Raw genomic sequence first — 12,499 nt, 5'->3', positions numbered from 1 at the left:
TTTGGATGATGAGCTGCCCTTCGGTGCCTCTGAGTCTAAGAACAGCTTCCACGAACCGGTCTGGGATGCTCATTCTTCATGGTTTATGGAGCCGAGCGGTCCGCCTGTAGACATTCTCCACTGACTCACAAGGAGATGCTGGCTCTATACCGAGAGAGGTAAAAGAAGGCGAAGAAAATGATGTAGACTTATGAAAAACAAGAAGCTAGCCTGGCAAGAACAGCCATTTACCCAGTGAGGAACCTCCCGACTATCCTGTATGGAAGGTCAATCCAAAGTGTTCCAAAGAAGGGACACTGGTGCTCTGCTCAGTGGCGCAACAGGCGGCATAAACTTCCCTGCGTGGGAGGACGCTTTCATTGCAAACAAGGCTCTCACTGTGATGCCTGTTACCCTGCTCGATCTTGCGGGAATGGAAGAGGAAAAAAGCTGGATAGTCAGAGGCAAACCAAGCAGCCATGGGCGTAGCCTTATTCGTCCTTTCTGCCTCTTTGAAGTTGTCTTTTGTAAGAAGTTCCTTTTGTACCTCCATATATGAATAAAAGATAGCCGAGACCTCGAATGAATCTGGGGGACTTGTCTTGTTTAAATTGCACACTGAACATATCTATTTTTCAGATTATCGGTTGTATTGAACGTTTTTCTTTCGGTTTAGTGTACTTCACTTCCCTAGATCTTGACTCTTCTTTGTCCACAACTTGGCTTCATAACTAAGCAAGATAAACTTGATAGGGGATAAGCACACGAACTGTCAGAGGGGAAGCTAGGAAAGAACAATGGAAAAATTTAACTTAACCGGTCATACCATTGCTGTAATTTGTTCTCCTACACTTGTCACTTGTTATTGGAGAGTTACCACTAGTGTAGATAGCTGGGAACCCCGGTCCATCTTTCATCATCATATACTTGTTCTATATGTCATTGGAAGTAGTATCAACTATTTTCCGGTTCCATTGCCTCCGTGTTCACTGCTCATCGTTGCCGTGTTACTCGTTACTATTGCTCTCATATTATCGCTACTTTCACATCACCCCGTTACTAGTGCTTTTCTAGGTGCAGCTGAATTGACAACTCAGTTGTTAAGGCTTATAAGTATTCTTTACCTCCCCTTGTGTCGAATCAATAAATTTGGGTTTTACTTCCCTCGAAGACTGTTGCGATCCCCTATACTTGTGGGTTATTGATACGCGTACAACACGCGTCCGTTGGGAACCCCAAGTGGAAGGTGTGATGCGTACAGCAGTAAGTTTCCCTCAGTATGAAACCAAGGTTTATCGAACCAGTAGGAGCCAAGAAGCACGTTGAAGGTTGATGGCGGCGAGATGTAGTGCGGCGCAACACCAGGGATTCCGGCGCCAACGTGGAACCTGCACAACACAACCAAAGTACTTTGCCCCAACGAAACAGAGTGAGGTTGTCAATCTCACCGACTTGCTGTAACAAAGGATTAAATGTATAGTGTGGATGATGATTGTTTGCGGAAAACAGTAGAAACAGATATTGCGATAGATTGTATTCAATGTAAAAGAATGGACCGGGGTCCACGAGTTCACTAGAGGTGTCTCTCCCATAAGAAATAGCATATTGGGTAAACAAATTACAGTTGGGCAATTGACAAATAGAGAGGGCATGACAATGCACATACATGACATGATGAGTATTGTGAGATTTAATTGGGCATTACGACAAAGTACATAGACCGCTATCCAGCATGCATCTATGCCTAAAAAGTCCACTTTCAGGTTATCATCCGAACCCCTTCCGGTATTAAGTTGCAAGCAACAGACAGTTGCATTAAGTATGGTGCGTAATGTAATCAATAACTACATCCTCGAACATAGCATCAATGTTTTATCCCTAGTGGCAACAACACATCCACAACCTTAGAACTTTCTGTCACTCGTCCCGGATTTAATGGAGGCATGAACCCACTATCGAGCATAAATACTCCCTCTTGGAGTTACTAGCAAAAACTTGGCCAGAGCCTCTACTAACAACGGAGAGCATGCAAGATCATAAACAACACATAGGTAATAGATTGATAATCAACATAACATAGTATTCTCTATTCATCGGATCCCAACAAACACACATGTAGCATTACAGATAGATGATCTTGATCATGATAGGCAGCTCACAAGATCGGACAATGATAGCACAATGGGGAGAAGACAACCATCTAGCTACTGCTATGGACCCATAGTCCAGGGGTGAACTACTCACACATCAATCCGGAGGCGACCATGGCGGTGTAGAGTCCTCCGGGAGATGATTCCCCTCTCCGGCAGGGTGCCGGAGGTGATCTCCTGAATCCCCCGAGATGGGATTGGCGGCGGCGGCGTCTCAGTATGTTTTCTCGTATCGTGGCTCTCGGTACTGGGGGTTTCTCGACGAAGGCTATTTGTAGGCGGAAGGGTAGGTCAAAGGGCGTCACGAGGGGCCCACACCACAGGCCGGCGCGGCCAGGGCCTGGGCCGCGCCGCCCTGGCGTGTCGCCACCTCGTGGCGCCACTTCCTTTCCCCCTCGGTCTTCTGGAAGCTTCGTGCAAAAATAGGACCCTGGGCGTTGATTTCGTCCAATTCCGAGAATATTTCCTTACTAGGATTTCCGAAACCAAAAACAGCGTAAAAACAAAGAATCGGCTCTTCGGCATCTCGTTAATAGGTTAGTGCTGGAAAATGCATAATAATGACATATAATGTGTATAAAACATGTGAGTATCATCATAAAAGTAGCATGGAACATAAGAAATTATAGATACGTTGGAGACGTAACAAGCATCCCCAAGCTTAGTTCCTACTCGTCCCGAGTAGGTAAACGATAACAAAGATAATTTCTTAAGTGACAATGCTACCAACATAATCTTGATCATACTATTGTAAGCACATGTAATGAATGCAGCGATCAAAACAATGGTAAATGACATGAGTAAACAATCGAATCATAAAGCAAAGACTTTTCATGAATAGTACTTAAAGACAAGCATCAATAAGTCTTGCATAAGAGTTAACTCATAAAGCAATAATTCAAAGTAGAAAGCATTGAAACAACACAAAGGAAGATTAAGTTTCGGCGGTTGCTTTCAACTTGTAACATGTATATCTCATGGATATTGTCGACATAGAGTAATATAACAAGTGCAATATGCAAGTATGTAGGAATCAATGCACAGTTCACACAAGTGTTTGCTTCTTGAGGTAGAGAGAAATAGGTGAACTGACTCAACATAAAAGTAAAAGAATGGTCCTTCAAAGAGGAAAGCATCGATTGCTATATTTGTGCTAGAGCTTTTATTTTGAAAACAAGAAACAATTTTGTCAACGGTAGTAATAAAGCATATGAGTTATGTAAATTATATCTTACAAGTTGCAAGCCTCATGCATAGTATACTAATAGTGCCCGCACCTTGTCCTAATTAGCTTGGACTACCGGATCATCACAGTACACATGTTTTAACCAAGTGTCACAATGGGGTACCTCCATGCCGCCTGTACAAAGGTCTAAGGAGAAAGCTCGCATTTTGGATTTCTCGCTTTTGATTATTCTCAACTTAGACATTCATACCGGGACAACATGGACAACGAGATAATGGACTCCTCTTTAATGCATAAGCATGTAGCAACAATTAGTGTTCTCATATGAGATTGAGGATATATGTCCAAAACTGAAACTTCCACCATGATTCATGGCTTTAGTTAGCGGCCCAATGTTCTTCTCTAACAATATGCATGCTCTAACCATAAGGTGGTAGATCTCTCTTACTTCAGACAAGACGGACATGCATAGCAACTCACATGATATTCAACAAAGAAACAGTTGATGGCGTCCCCAGAAACATGGTTATCGCACAACAAGCAACTTAATAAGAGATAAAGTGCATAAGTACATATTCAATACCACAATAGTTTTTAAGCTATTTGTCCCATGAGCTATATATTGTAAAGGTAAAGAATAGAAATTTTAAAGGTAGCACTCAAGCAATTTACTCTGGAATGGCGGAGAAATACCATGTGGTAGGTAGGTATGGTGGACACAAATGGCATAGTGGTTGGCTCAAGGATTTTGGATGCATGAGAAGTATTCCCTCTCGACACAAGGTTTAGGCTAGCAAGGTTATTTGAAACAAACACAAGGATGAAGCGGTACAGCAAAATTCACATAAAAGACATATTGTAAACATTATAAGACTCTATACCGTCTTCCTTGTTGTTCAAACTCAATACTAGAAATTATCTAGACCTTAGAGAAACCAAACATGCAAATCAGATTTTAGCATGCTCTATGTATTTCTTCATTAATAGGTGCAAAGTATATGATGCAAGAGCTTAAACATGAGCACAAAAATTGCCAAGTATCACATTATTCAAGATGTTATACCAATTACCACATATATCATTTTCCAATTCCAACCATATAACAATTTAGCGAAGAAGAAACTTTCGCCATGAATACTATGAGTAAAGCCTAAGGACATATTTGTCCATATGCAACAGCGGAGCGTGTCTCTCTCCCATACAATGAATGCTAGGATCCATTTTATTCAAACAAAACAAAAACAAAAACAAACAAGACGCTCCAAGCAAAGTACATAAGATGTGACGGAATAAAAATATAGTTTCACTAGAGGAACTCGATAATGTTGTCGATGAAGAAGGGGATGCCTTGGGCATCCCCAAGCTTAGACGCTTGAGTCTTCTTGATATATGCAGGGGTGAACCACCGGGGCATCCCCAAGCTTAGAGCTTTCACTCTCCTTGATCATAGTGTATATCATCCTCCTCTCTTGATCATTGAAAACTTCCTCCACACCAAACTCAAAGCAACTCATTAGAGGGTTAGTGCACAACTAAAATTCACATATTCAGAGGTGACACAATCATTCTTTATACTTCTGGACATTGCACAAAACTACTGAAAGTCAATGGAACAAAGAAATCCATCAAGCATGACAAAACAGGCAATGCAAAATAAAAGGCATAATCTGTCAAAACAGAACAGTTCGTAAAGACGAATTTTTAACAGGCACCAGACTTGCTCAGATGAGAAAACTTAAAACTAATGAAAGTTGCGTACATATCTGAGGAACACGCACGTAAATTGGCATATTTGTTTGAGTTACCTACAGAGAAAACAGCCTAGATTCGTGACAGATAGAAATCTGTTTCTGCGCAGAAATCCAAATCTAGTATCAACCTTCGATTAGAGGCTTCACTTGGCACAACAAATCACAAAACTAAGATAAGGAGAGGTTGCTACAGTAGTAAACAACTTCCAAGACACAAATATAAAACAAAATTACTGTAGTAAAAACATGGGTTGTCTCCCATAAGCGCTTTTCTTTAACGCCTTTCAGCTAGGCGCAGAAAGTGTGTATCAAGTATTATCAAGAGATGAAACATCAACATCAACAGGTACCTTAGATGCTCCATTATCTATAGTGGTATTAAGAGCTTTGTCAATTTTAGGCCTATAATAGTTTTTTGGTTTAGGCACCTTAGAGACATACATGAACTTTTGCTCCTTACCCACATAAGCTTTCTCCCTATAATTAAAAGAAGAAAAAGTTGAACCCAAAATTCCCATAGCTTCTTCAAGTTTATTTATCCTATGGGTTTGATTATCATGAGTAGCACAAGTTTCTAAGATAGAAATTCTCTCATTAATTCCTCCTAGAGATTCATCAAGTTTATTAGTGCTACTGAATAGTATTCCCAATTTAGTTTCAATACTCGGAAGGTTTTGCTCTATGGTCTCTATCTTTTTCATAATATCTTCAAGAGAGATTTCAGTTTTCACTTCATTAACAGGTGGTTTTCCAAATAGACTCTCAATGATGCAACTAGCTTCTAAAGCAGGAGTACCTGGGAAATTACCTCCCGCGAGACAATCAAGAACATACCTATTCCAACTAGAGATACCAACATAAAAATTCCTGAGTAGGATAATAGTGGAGTGTTTCTTAGTGCACCTATTATGCGCATCACTAATTCTATACCAAGCATCTTTTAAACATTCCCCCCTTGTTGTTTAAACGAACGAACTTCAACTTCAGGATTACTCATTTTAGCCACAGTAAATAAAGTAAACTAGATAAGGTAAATGCAAGTAACTAATTTCTTTTGTGTTTTTGATATAGAGTGCAAGACAGTAAATAAAGTAAAACTAGCAACTAATTTTTTTGTATTTTGATATAATGCAGCAAACAAAGTAGTAAATAAAATAAAGCAAGACAAAAACAAAGTAAAGAGATTGGATTGTGAAGACTCCCCTTGCAGCGTGTCTTGATCTCCCCGGCAACGGCGCCGTGAAATTTACTTGGCCGGCGTGTAGTTGACGTGGGAGTTAGAAATCTTTGTGGTGTAACTTTTCTTCAGTTCCCCGGCAACGGCGCCAGAAATTTAGCTTGATACGCGTACAACACGCGTCCGTTGGGAACCCCAAGTGGAAGGTGTGATGCGTACAGCAGTAAGTTTCCCTCAGTATGAAACCAAGGTTTATCGAACCAGTAGGAGCCAAGAAGCACGTTGAAGGTTGATGGCGGCGAGATGTAGTGCGGCGCAACACCGGGGATTCCGGCGCCAACGTGGAACCTGCACAACACAACCAAAGTACTTTGCCCCAACGAAACGAGTGAGGTTGTCAATCTCACCGGCTTGCTTGTAACAAAGGATTAAATGTATAGTGTGGATGATGATTGTTTGCAGAAAACAGTAGAAACAGTATTGCAGTAGATTGTATTCAATGTAAAAGAATGGACCGGGGTCCACAGTTCACTAGAGGTGTCTCTCCCATAAGAAATAGCATATTGGGTAAACAAATTACAGTTGGGCAATTGACAAATAGAGAGGGCATGACAATGCACATACATGACATGATGAGTATTGTGAGATTTAATTGGGAATTAAGACAAAGTACATAGACCGCTATCCAGCATGCATCTATGCCTAAAAAGTCCACTTTCGGGTTATCATCCGAACCCCTTCCGGTATTAAGTTGCAAGCAACAGAGACAATTGCATTAAGTATGGTGCGTAATGTAATCAATAACTACATCCTCGAACATAGCATCAATGTTTTATCCCTAGTGGCAACAACACATCCACAACCTTAGAACTTTACGTCACTTGTCCCAGATTTAATGGAGGCATGAACCCACTATCGAGCATAAATACTCCCTCTTGGAGTTACTAGCAAAAACTTGGCCGAGCCTCTACTAACAACGGAGAGCATGCAAGATCATAAACAACACATAGGTAATAGATTGATAATCAACATAACATAGTATTCTCTATTCATCGGATCCCAACAAACACACATGTAGCATTACAGATAGATGATCTTGATCATGATAGGCAGCTCACAAGATCGGACAATGATAGCACAATGGGGAGAAGACAACCATCTAGCTACTACTATGGACCCATAGTCCGGGGGTGAACTACTCACACATCAATCCGGAGGCGACCATGGCGGTGTAGAGTCCTCCGGGAGATGATTCCCCTCTCCGGCAGGGTGCGGAGGTGATCTCCAGAATCCCCGAGATGGGATTGGCGGCGGCGGCGTCTCAGTATGTTTTCTCGTATCGTGGCTCTCGGTACTGGGGGTTTCTCGACGAAGACTATTTGTAGGCGGAAGGGTAGGTCAAAGGGCGTCACGAGGGGCCCACACCACAGGCCGGCGCGGCCAGGGCCTGGGCCGCGCTGCCCTGGCATGTCGCCACCTCGTGGCCCCACTTCCTTTCCCCCTCGGTCTTCTGGAAGCTTCGTGCAAAAATAGGACCCTGGGCGTTGATTTCGTCCAATTCCGAGAATATTTCCTTACTAGGATTTCTGAAACCAAAAACAGCTAGAAAACAACAAGCTGGCTCTTCGGCATCTCGTTAATAGGTTAGTGCCGGAAAATGCATAATAATGACATATAATGTGTATAAAACATGTGAGTATCATCATAAAAGTAGCATGGAACATAAGAAATTATAGATACGTTGGAGACGTATCAGTTATCAAGACTATTTTCTGGCGCCGTTGCCGGGGAGGCATAGCTCTACTCATAAGTTCACCTGGGGAGTACACTCTACATCTCTCTCTGTTTTGTTTTATTTTGTTTTGCTTAGTTTACTTTTGTTTAGTTTATTTGTGCTTAGTTTATTTCTGTCTAGTATTATTTTGCTTAGTTTACTTTTGTCTAGTTTCTTTTTGTCTTGTTTTACTTTTCTTATATAGCCAAAAATCCATAAAAATTTGAAAAACCTAAAAATTAAAAACTGTTGTTATGGGAGAACCCACAACCTATTTGGAGCTTATTGAAATATATAATAATTATAGAGAATCAAGAGCGGGTAAAGTCATGAGTGATGTGATAGAAAAATTGAATACAATTGCTAAAATCTTGCTTAAACACCATGATATAAACTGTTGCTCTCAACAGGATACTAAACATCTTAAATTTCAATGTGGCTTTAGTGAGGAAGTTTTAATTAAGAACTATAATTGGAATAGCTATATTCATTTTGGGTTCGAAGAAGTAGAACAATTTGTTTTGTTTATGGGAGCCTCTGAGATAGAATCCTTCATGTCTAAAAATTATGAAACTTGTGCTATTTGTAAGGACCTTAAAGATTATGTCTCTTCTATCCTTAATTTTTGCATAGAAAGTTACAGCGATAATCCTTATATCATTGATTATAAAGAGAGCCTCATTAATGCACAAGAATGCACTCACAATTTGTAGGAACCCGTGGAAGAAGAAATTGATGAACCTGAAAGCTCATTGGATGAAAAAGAGGAGGAGATTGATGAACCTGAAAGCTCATTGGATGAAAGAGAGGAGGAGAGTGATGAACATAAGGAGGAAGAATGGATTAGCTACCCATGCCAACCTTCTAATGAGAGTAACTCTTTATCTCTTACATTATTTGATTGTCCTCCATGCTTACCAAAGGAGGTTGAATGTTATGTTCCTGTGGATTCTCTTGAAATATTCCCTATGAGTAAAACTTGTGAGAATAATTATGCTACTGTTATCTATGATAATCCATGCTACTTTGATAAATCTTATGATAATGCTTTGTTTGTGCCTGATGTCGAAATGCATGGTACTAAAGAATTTTGCTTGACAAATGTTTATGATAAAGCTCTAGATGATGGTCCTATGTTACTTGATAATATTAATTGTACTACTAATGAAAATGGGATTGGAGAAGTCTTGACTTTATCTAGGAGTCCCATATCTCTTGAGATCGATCAATCATCTTGTTATATTATTGATAAAAGTGGGTTTGAAAGTTTTAATCCCACTATTTTTGAGCTTGATAAAAATTATGTGTTTGTGAATCATGAAAAGCATGCTGCATGTGATAGTTATATTGTTGAGTTTATTCATGATGCTACTGAAAATTATTATGAGAGAGGAAAATATGGTTGTAGAAATTTTCATGGTACTAAAACACCTCTCTATATGCTGAAACTTTTGAAGTTACTCTTGCTTTATCTTCTTATGCTTGTCACTTTGTTCTTCATGAATTTATTTGTGTACAAGATTCCTATGCATAGGAAGTGGGTTAGATTTAAATGTGTTTTGAACTTGCTTTTTGATGCTCTCTTTTGCTTCAACTCTTATTTTCCACGAGTGCATCATTAAAATTGCCGAGTCCATCTTAATGGCTATAAAGAAAGCACTTCTTGGGACATAACCCATGTGTTTATTTTGCTACTGTTTTGTTGTGTCTTGGAAGTTGTTACTACTGTAGAAACCTCTCCTTATCTTTATTTTATTGCATTGTTGTGCCAAGTGAAGTCTCTAATAGAAGGTTGATACTAGATTTGGATTTCTGCGCAGAAACAGATTTCTATCTGTCACGAATTTGAGTAGGTCTCTCTGTAGGAAACCCAAAAAATTCTGCCAATCTGCGTGAGTGATCCTCAGATATGTACGCAACTTTCATTAGTTTTGAGTTTTCTGATTTGAGCAACGTAAGTACCTCTTAAAAATTCGTCTTTACTGGCTGTTCTGTTTTGACAGATTCTGTCTCTGTTTTTTGCATTGTCTCTTGTGGACTTTAAGCAAGGTTTTCTATACGTGGAGAGCTGTAGCTGATGTTTTATTGAGTTCTTGCAATGTGTCACTACAGGACTAAAGTGGATTAAAGTTTTTTGAGTACTAACCCCTCTAATGAAGTTTATGAGAAGTTTGGTGTGGAGGAAGTTTTCAAGGGTCAAGAGAGGAGGATGATATATGATCAAGAAGAGTGAAAAGTCTAAGCTTGGGGATGCCCCCGTGGTTCATCCCTGCATATATCAAGAAGACTCAAGCGTCTAAGCTTGGGGATGCCCAAGGCATCCCCTTCTTCATCAACAATTTATCAGGTTTCTTCTATTGAAACTATATTTTTATTTGGTCACATCTTATGTGCTTTACTTGGAGCGTCTTTATGTTTTGTTTTCGTTTTGTTTGAATAAAATTGGATCCTAGCAATCCTTGTTTGGGAGAGAAACACGCTCCGCTTTTTTATTTGAACACTTGTGTTCTTCGCTTTTAATGTTCATGACAAAAGTTGGAAGCTATTGCATTTATTGCTATTTGGTTGGAAACAGAAAATGCTTCATATTGTATTGGATAATTTGATACTTGGCAATTGTTTTGAGCTCTTAAGTATATCATGATTAAGCTCTTGCATCATGTAGTTTAAGCCTATTAGTGGAGAACTACCGTAGAGCTTGTTGAAATTGATTTGCATGATTGGTCTCTCTAAGGTCTAGATATTTTCTGGTAAAATTGTTTGAGCAACAAGGAAGACAATGTAGAGTATTATAATGCTTGCAATATGTTCTTATGTAAGTTTTGCTGTACCGGTTCATACTTGTGTTTGCTTCAAATAACCTTGCTAGACAAAGCCTTGTACTGAGAGGAAATGCTTCTCGTGCATCCAAATCCTTGAGCCAAAACCTATGCCATGTGTGTCCACCATACCTACCTACTATGTGGTATTTTTCTGCCATTCCAAGTAAATACTTCATGTGCTACCTTTAAACAATTCAAAAAGTTATTATCTCTTATTTGTGTCAATGTTTTATAGTTCATGAGAAAGTATGTGGTGTTTTATCTTTCAATCTTGTTGGGCAGATTTTCACCAATGGACTAGTGGCACATCCGCTTATCCAATAATTTTGCAAAAAGAGCTGGCGCGGGGTTCCCAGCCCCCAATTAATTAACTTCATTAATAATTCTCTTCACATGTTTTGCTCTGATTCATCAGTAAGCAACTTAATTTTGCAAATAGACACTCCTCCATGGTATGAGATTGTTCGAAGGCACCCGAGGATTCGGTTAGCCATGGCTTGTGTAAGCAAAGGTTGGGAGGAGTGTCACCCATAAATAAAAACTAAAGTACATGTGTAAACAAAAGAGAAGAGGGATGATCTACCTTGCTGGTAGAGATAACGTCCTTCATGGGAGCCGCTCTTTGAAAGTCTATTTGGCAAGGGGGTTAGAGTGCCCACTACCATTCGTTGACAACAACAAACACCTCTCAAAACTTTACTTTTATGCTCTCTATATAATTTCAAAACTTGAAAAGCTCTAGCACATGATTTAATCCCTGCTTCCCTCTGCGAAGGGCCTTTCTTTTACTTTATGTTGAGTCAGTTTACCTACTTCCTTCCATCTTAGAAGCAAACACTTGTGTCAACTGTGCATTGATTCTTACATATTTGCTTATTTGCATTCATCATATTACTTTGTGTTGACAATTATCCATGAGATATGCATGTTGAAAGTTGAAAGCAACTGCTGAAACCTATATCTTCCTTTGTGTTGCTCCGATGCCTTTACTTTGAATCTATTGCTTTATGAGTTAACTCTTATGCAAGACTTTTGATACTTGTCTTGAAAGTACTATTCATGAAAAGTTTTGCTATAGGTATTCTATTTGATTAGCAAACTATAGATCGTTGCCTTGAGTCACTGCATTCATCTCATATGCTTTACAATAGTATGATCAAGGTTATGTAAGTAGCATGTCACTACAGAAATTATTCTTTTTATCGTTTACCTACTCGAGGGCGAGTAGGAACTAAGCTTGGGGATGCTGAAACGTCTCCAACGTATCTATAATTTCTGATGTTCCATGCTTGTTTTATGACAATACCTACATGTTTTGCTCACACTTTATAATATTTTTATGCATTTTCCGGAACTAACCTATTAACAAGATGCCGAAGTGCCAGTTCCTGTTTTCTGCTATTTTTGGTTCCAGAAAGGCTATTCGGGCAATATTCTCGGAATTCGACGAAACGAAGACCCAACATCTTATTTTTCCCGGAAGCATCCAGAACACCGAAGGAGAGTCGGAGGAGGGCCAGGGGGCACCACACCATATGGCGGCACGGCCCCAGGCCTGGCCGCGTCGGCCTATGGTGAGGGGGGCCCAGGCACCCTCCTGCGCCGCCTCTTCGCCTATTTAAGCCCTTTCGACCTAAAAACGCGATACCAATTGACGAAA

Source organism: Lolium rigidum, chromosome 7, assembly GCF_022539505.1.
Source record: "Lolium rigidum isolate FL_2022 chromosome 7, APGP_CSIRO_Lrig_0.1, whole genome shotgun sequence".
Taxonomy (NCBI): Eukaryota; Viridiplantae; Streptophyta; class Magnoliopsida; order Poales; family Poaceae; genus Lolium; species Lolium rigidum.
Note: the sequence above shows the minus strand (reverse complement) of the source record.